Source organism: Cyprinodon variegatus, unplaced genomic scaffold (genome assembly GCF_000732505.1).
Source record: "Cyprinodon variegatus isolate N-32 unplaced genomic scaffold, C_variegatus-1.0 Scaffold803, whole genome shotgun sequence".
NCBI lineage: Eukaryota > Metazoa > Chordata > Actinopteri > Cyprinodontiformes > Cyprinodontidae > Cyprinodon > Cyprinodon variegatus.
The window spans coordinates 244,693-251,244 of NW_015151256.1; positions in this window are offsets into that span (position 1 = coordinate 244,693).

The following is a 6,552-nucleotide window of genomic DNA, read 5'->3' on the forward strand; positions in this document are numbered from 1 at the left end:
AGGACTTTCATGGTTAGGTTTAGATGTGTCACAGTGGGGTGGAGGTTTTTGAGGAACCCAAATGCAGAGGTCAGAAGGCTGAGCTGAATCTTGTAGATTTAATGAGTAACTGAGGCAAAATCCAGAAATAAGAAGAAACAAATGAACAAAAAACGTCAAGGGAAACTCAAGTGGGGAGCCAAAGATGGGGAAGAAGCAAACAACAAAAAACAATGAACCAGTCCTGAGTAACTGCAGAGGTGGAGAACATAAAGAGAACAGAACAAAGGATGGGCTATTAAGCCTAATATGGAGCAGGTGTGAGTGGAAGTAACTAGAAGGAAGCCAAGGGGAAAGGAAAGAAGCACAAGGGGGCAACAGAGAGTAACTAAAGACAACTTGAATATAATGGAAAATAAACTCATAGTCCCAAATGGGAAGGCCCATAACAAGATGTTCTTTAATTCATTATATAGATAAACTGAATTGAATTTTCTAAAACAGGACAAAAAACAAAGACATCGGTGTATTAATACCGTAACCCTGTATAACAAAGTCTGTTTCTTCTTCAGAGACACACAGGCCAGTGAACTAATCACAGTTAAAGTGGATTTGAGTGTTTAGTTCAAGAACACCTTGATGTGAAAAGCCATGGATCAAAGCAGCAGCCTTTCTAACGACAGATGACCTCTCCCTGTCCTTCCTCTGGAGACTAATCTGAGACTTGCTGTGTGAACAGATCTATGTTGTTTGATCTAACTGGTGTCTGTAAAAGAGAAAGATGGAATTTGTATGATTGTTGAGTCAAGGATATACATTTCAATAGGTTCAAAAGGTTAAATTTTAAATATATATGTAGATATTATTGGATTTGTCTGTCTGTCTGTCCGCCTGTCTGCTGGTTCTTTCTAGAGGCCCCTTGGACACCTTCCTGGGTGTTTCTGGAGAACACCCAGGATACTAGGACTTGCTGAAGGAACTTAATCCTTCTGTTGGCCTTTGAACACTTTGGGCTTTTTTTTTTAACAACTATGCTATGCTGATTTGGTCCCTGATGAGCAGAAGAGGAGTCCAAGCATTAATATAAGTACCAAGTAATATTGGATACATTTAAATATCTGTTCCAGTGAGCTTTGTTTTTCAGATGAAAGCACCTTTTGAAAGTTATACCCTTTAGAGGGGAAATGAAATGTTCAACCAAACAAACTTAATTCCACACATTGTATTTTACTATTCTCAATAATAATATTACAAATGTGAAAAATGTAAAAAGGACACTTTGATTTATATTTTTTGGTAAGGGCGCCACCATGTTGCAGTACCTTGGAGACATCATGGGGGTTGGTCCGTGGTTTAGCTAGCAATTTGTATACATTGGATATGCAATACATCATAACAATAAAACCTAAAACAAAGATTCAATTTTTCTTTTAGGTTTATATTTACATTTTTTACATTTGTAATATAATTATTTAAAATAGTAAGACACTATCTTGTGAATTATGTTAGTTTGGTTGACAGTTTCTTGCATTATTAATCTGATCTAATATTTTAATCTAACAATATATTTTTAGTAGCTTATACTGGGAAATCATTCAAATAAATTTCACCAATGTTGTAAACAGTATATGTGAAATTAACCTATATAATGTATTATATAATAAAGCTACTGAAATTAATGAACTTTTTAATGATATTTTGTTTTAATGAGTATTGCTGCATATTTTACATATATTTAATTATATTACTGAAACAATGTTAAATATGCAATTTATCAATAAATAATATTTATTGAAAGCTTTTGCTTTCATCTCATTTGAGTGTAATGGTGTCATGATCTGGCCTGTTTGCTCTCCCTTAATTAGTCATTCCTCTCACCTGTCGTTTTCCCTCCCTGGAGCCAGGCCTACTGGAATAAAAACTGAACCTCCCCACATACAGAGCCAAAAACCCAAAGGACTCTGCGGGGGAGGAACAGTGGACGATCAGGAGATGAGACAAACACAAAAAACCTCTTTCCACTGGCTGCCAGAATCCAGGACATGAACCATGACAAAAACTAAATGGACAGACTAACGGAAAGACAAGTAATGATCTGGCACTGAATGTTCAGGCTGAACTGAATATAACTAAGAGGAAACAGGTGAGAGGAATAAATTATAAGTGAGGCAGGAAGGGAAAACGACAGGTGAAAGGAATGACTAATTAAGGGAGAGCAAACAGGCCAGATCATGACAAATGGCTACTTCTTTACAACATATACAAGGTTCATGGATGTAAAGAGATGTTGGTATTGCTCTCTGTCCAAGTACGATTCATTGTCCTGTACCTGAATAAAAATATACATTTATCAAAAGCAGTTTTATTTCCTGACCTATTTTTGGTATTTACAAACTAACACATTCTTGTTGCTGGTTTAAAATAAAAACCACAATTAATATAGGAAAGAACATTGTTCCGGTTCTACTTGCAGAACACATATCAAACTGAAGCTAAAGGAGCATAATGTAATCAAGATAAAACATGAGGCTTTTCTATTTTTCTACCTTAAGACAATAAAATGTGTTTACTATACAGGACAATGGGAAATCCTGTAAAGACGCTGCCTCTTCTCTGTTAAATCTCCCAGGACTTAGTAAACATATGATGCTTTATTTCTGTGCCTCAGCTGCAGATGGAGTATCTGTGCCTCTTGCAAAGAAAACAAAATGTGTTTTTTTGTTTTTTTTAGGTATGGTCTGCACACTCTGTTTAATATGCAATTATGTTCCCTCTCTTAATTGCCACAATAAATGCTATGGTAAAACCCAATGGATTCACGAGGAAAGGCTCAGATTTTCTCCTAATTCTCTCCTCTTCTCATTTCTGTTTAATAATAATAAATCAAGTTCTTCTTCTAAACTGATTTTGCCATCCATACATTTGTATTATGTTTCACTGGCTCCTGGTTCTGTAAATAGGTAGATAAGAAGCTTATATTTTCAAAACTGTTCAGAAACATAAACTGTGGGTAACAGTTACCTTATTTCTCTCATATATTCATAGATTGTTACAACTAAAACTTGCGTTTCTAATTAGATTTCTCCTGCCAATAACATCTGTAAATACACATGAAAATAACATATTTTGTTTGTTTCCATTGCTTAACCACCAGCATGAAACTCTTGTTTTCTTCTTCCGAATCTCTTGCAATTGTATTGTCTATTTTTGTAAGGCGAAACAAAATATTGCTCTAGTATCAGATTTTGCCTGGTTTTGTATAATGAGTTATGAAGCAACGGTTTCCCAGCACTCCCTGCTGTTTAGAGACAGCCTCAGTCACAGGAGATTATAGCGCAAATAGAATTGAACATGTCAAACAAACAGCCGAAGGATAAATACTAAAACTGAAAACTGCAACATTCTTGTAGCATGGCTGTAGCTTTGGTCAGAGGTCTACATATGCTAATCATCGACACAGATGTCCTATAATTTGGCTTTTATTTAAAGTATATATCTAGATATTAACATGTTATTGCCATGTCTGATTGATGAGATAATTTTTTACTAGTATGTCAAATGTATGTTTAAATTTATAGTGAATATTCTCTAATCCATGCTGGACCAAATACAGAAAATAATCCCAGCTGGATATATGACTGCTCTTCTAATCAACTTCAATCAAAAACAAACAACACAGAAAATATACAGTAGCCCCTAGAAGTCTGGTGCTGCACCTCTCCATGGAACAAGAGGGAAAGAAAAGAGAGGACAAAATAAAACATGACAAACTACCCAGAACAAGAGCAATCATCTTATAGAAACCCAGCTAATACATAAATCCATTAAGCAAACCCTATGATGATTACACAATATTGTTCAGAGTTGTATATAGCTGCAGTATGTATATAGCCTAGTATTTAGGATTAGTGTGTACCCGTGGATGGTTGGAGCCAAACACCTGTGATACATATGTATGGGTATGCTTGCATATAATGGGTTTATAAGGGTTCTTTAGAAGGAGAATAGGCTCAATAACAGGTGTGAATGGCCACAGACTCGCCCTGCAGAGCTCTGCGCCAACATAAAGGCAACCAGAGCCCTAGACATCTAAAGGAACCCCAGACTATAGGGACACATTCATTATAATGCACATGTGTCCTTAAAAAAAACGTTAGACAATTTCAGATCCACTGGACGCACAGACAGAAATGAAAATGATAAAGAGAAAAACAGAAAGAGAGAGAGACATAAGGCCAAGGGTTAACAGGAAGCGAAGGCAACAGCAAGGAATTATAATTTGCTCATAGACTTTGCAGAAGTTTTTACAGTGGATGCCATTCCTGACACTAGCAGGATTCAAACCCAGGTCCCCAAGCAGCTGTTGGGACTGGTTGGCTGTTGGGACAGCACACACCCTGGAACAAGCCCTGAAAATTCGCCATTTCTCCCAACATTTCCCTGAAGGAGTAATCCCAGCTTTTTCCTCCCCCTTTATAGTCATTACACTGTCACAAGTTCAGAGCAATAAAATTCATTCCCTGCATTTAACCCATCCCCTTCAGAAGCAGTGGGCTGCCATTTTGGGTGCCCGAAAAGCAGTGTGGGGTTAAGGGTCTTGCTCAAAATAGGTCTGAGTGTGTGTGTGTGTGTGAATGGTTGTTTGTCCTTTTTGTCTCTGTGTTGTTGTTGTGCCATGTGCCATGATTGTGGTTTTGGACATTAGGAACCAGTGTCTATGTTTCATCTTGACATGATGAACGCAGAAGAGGAAGAAGTTTTTGGCTCATGGAGCAGCTGTGAGACCTCTCTTCTTTGCTCTGCCCCTGCAGAAAATTTAATTAAATTTGTGAAAATATAATTTGATCATGTTCCAAATTCTTCCTGATAAATTTTGGTTTTCAAACACAAAAGCCATCTTAAACTGTAATATGGTTTTCAACCATGTTTCCCTTCCTCTTTGTACATAGTAGTTTACCGTAGTTTAGTTGAATTTCACTAGTTTTAGTCAAGAGTTTTTAACTGAAATATGTTTGACTTGGAGCTGAATGATTTTTGTTAATAAACTCTTATATTTTGAACAGAAGTTGTGGTGAATTTATTCCATGTATTTGCAGAATTAACTGTTTGACCATGATTTGAGCCTGAGTCACGATTTCATTTATTGTTCTAACACACAGCTAGTAGGACGTGTGTTCATAAACAATTTATGACAATCCGAATAATATCTGATTAAAAAAATTATATTTGCCACCCCTACCAGGAAGGGCATAAAACATCTTAAAGTATCAGAACATATGAATTCCCAGCTGGCTGGGAACTGAATGTAATAGCTATTCACAACAGTTGCCCTGGAGGACTGGAGACCTGTCCAGGGTGAACCCTGCCTCTTGCCCGTAGACAGCTGGAGATAGACACCAGCACCTCTCATCCCTCAGCTGGGATAAGCGTAATGGAAAATGGATGGATGAATGAATGGAACGGGTGCTTCTTGCTTTGTGGTAGAGATTCCACTCATATCTATATTAAGCTTAGTTGTTTTTCCACTATTTTTCCCAACTAAAATAAGTCTCTTTATCCATTCGAATGATTTAGATAAGATGGTTAGAAATGGACACATTGTGTCAGGGTTAAATCTGCAAACTCATCTCTGCATTTGGGTCCTCATAAACCTCCACCCAGCCTGACAGATTGGCTGTTCCAACTGGACAATTCTTTGTTTTTATACCATAGAGGATGGGTAATCTCTACGTTCTTGTTAACCAGCAGCAAAATGTATTGTTTGAAACATTTTACTTTTTATAAGAATGTTGCTCAGGGATCTTTTTCTCCTACCCTTTAACTCATCAAAGTGATTATAAGTAAAGCTCAAACAAAGTGTCTAATTGACTTTTCACACCCAAACTCAGTCAAATATAACCCACATAGGAAGTTGTAAAAACACCTAAAAATTCTCAGAATGAGAATTTGCAACTGGAATAAAAGAAAAGTCATACCCTAACTTTTTGTTCATGCTAAAAGGTTAAAGACTCAATCATTATTTGCTGAACTACAGCCTTTGTTTCCCTGATCAGAATGAGAAATGCTTTATTACCATGTATTGCTTTGCTACACGTAAGATGAGTTTGTTTGGGTGATGAGATATTTCAGATGGAGTTGAAATAAATTATTTGATACTCTTTGAGACCTGATGCAACCTTCACCCCCTTTCAGAAATCCTTACAATTAAGGTGACCAAACGTCCGTATTTCCCGGGTAAGGACATATCACGTCCTTACCCGGGCGTCCCGGGTTTTTTTTTAGAAAGTACGGAAATGTCCTGATTTTTAAATTACATTAATTGGACCATTACATTTACAGGCACTAGTGCACTGCGCACAACGCTGCGTGAGACGTAATCCCTGAGCCGCGTCAGTGCGGGCAGCCCTGTTCTTAATCAGAATATAGATAGCGTGGCTGTCAGTACGCCAAAAACACGCAAAAGCGCAAATGTATGTTTACCGACGATTTACAAAAGGGTTTCCCCAGTTTCAGACCGGGTCGAGACAAATGGGAGGCCTTGTGCACATATGTCTCGGTGTCCAATGGAGGTGC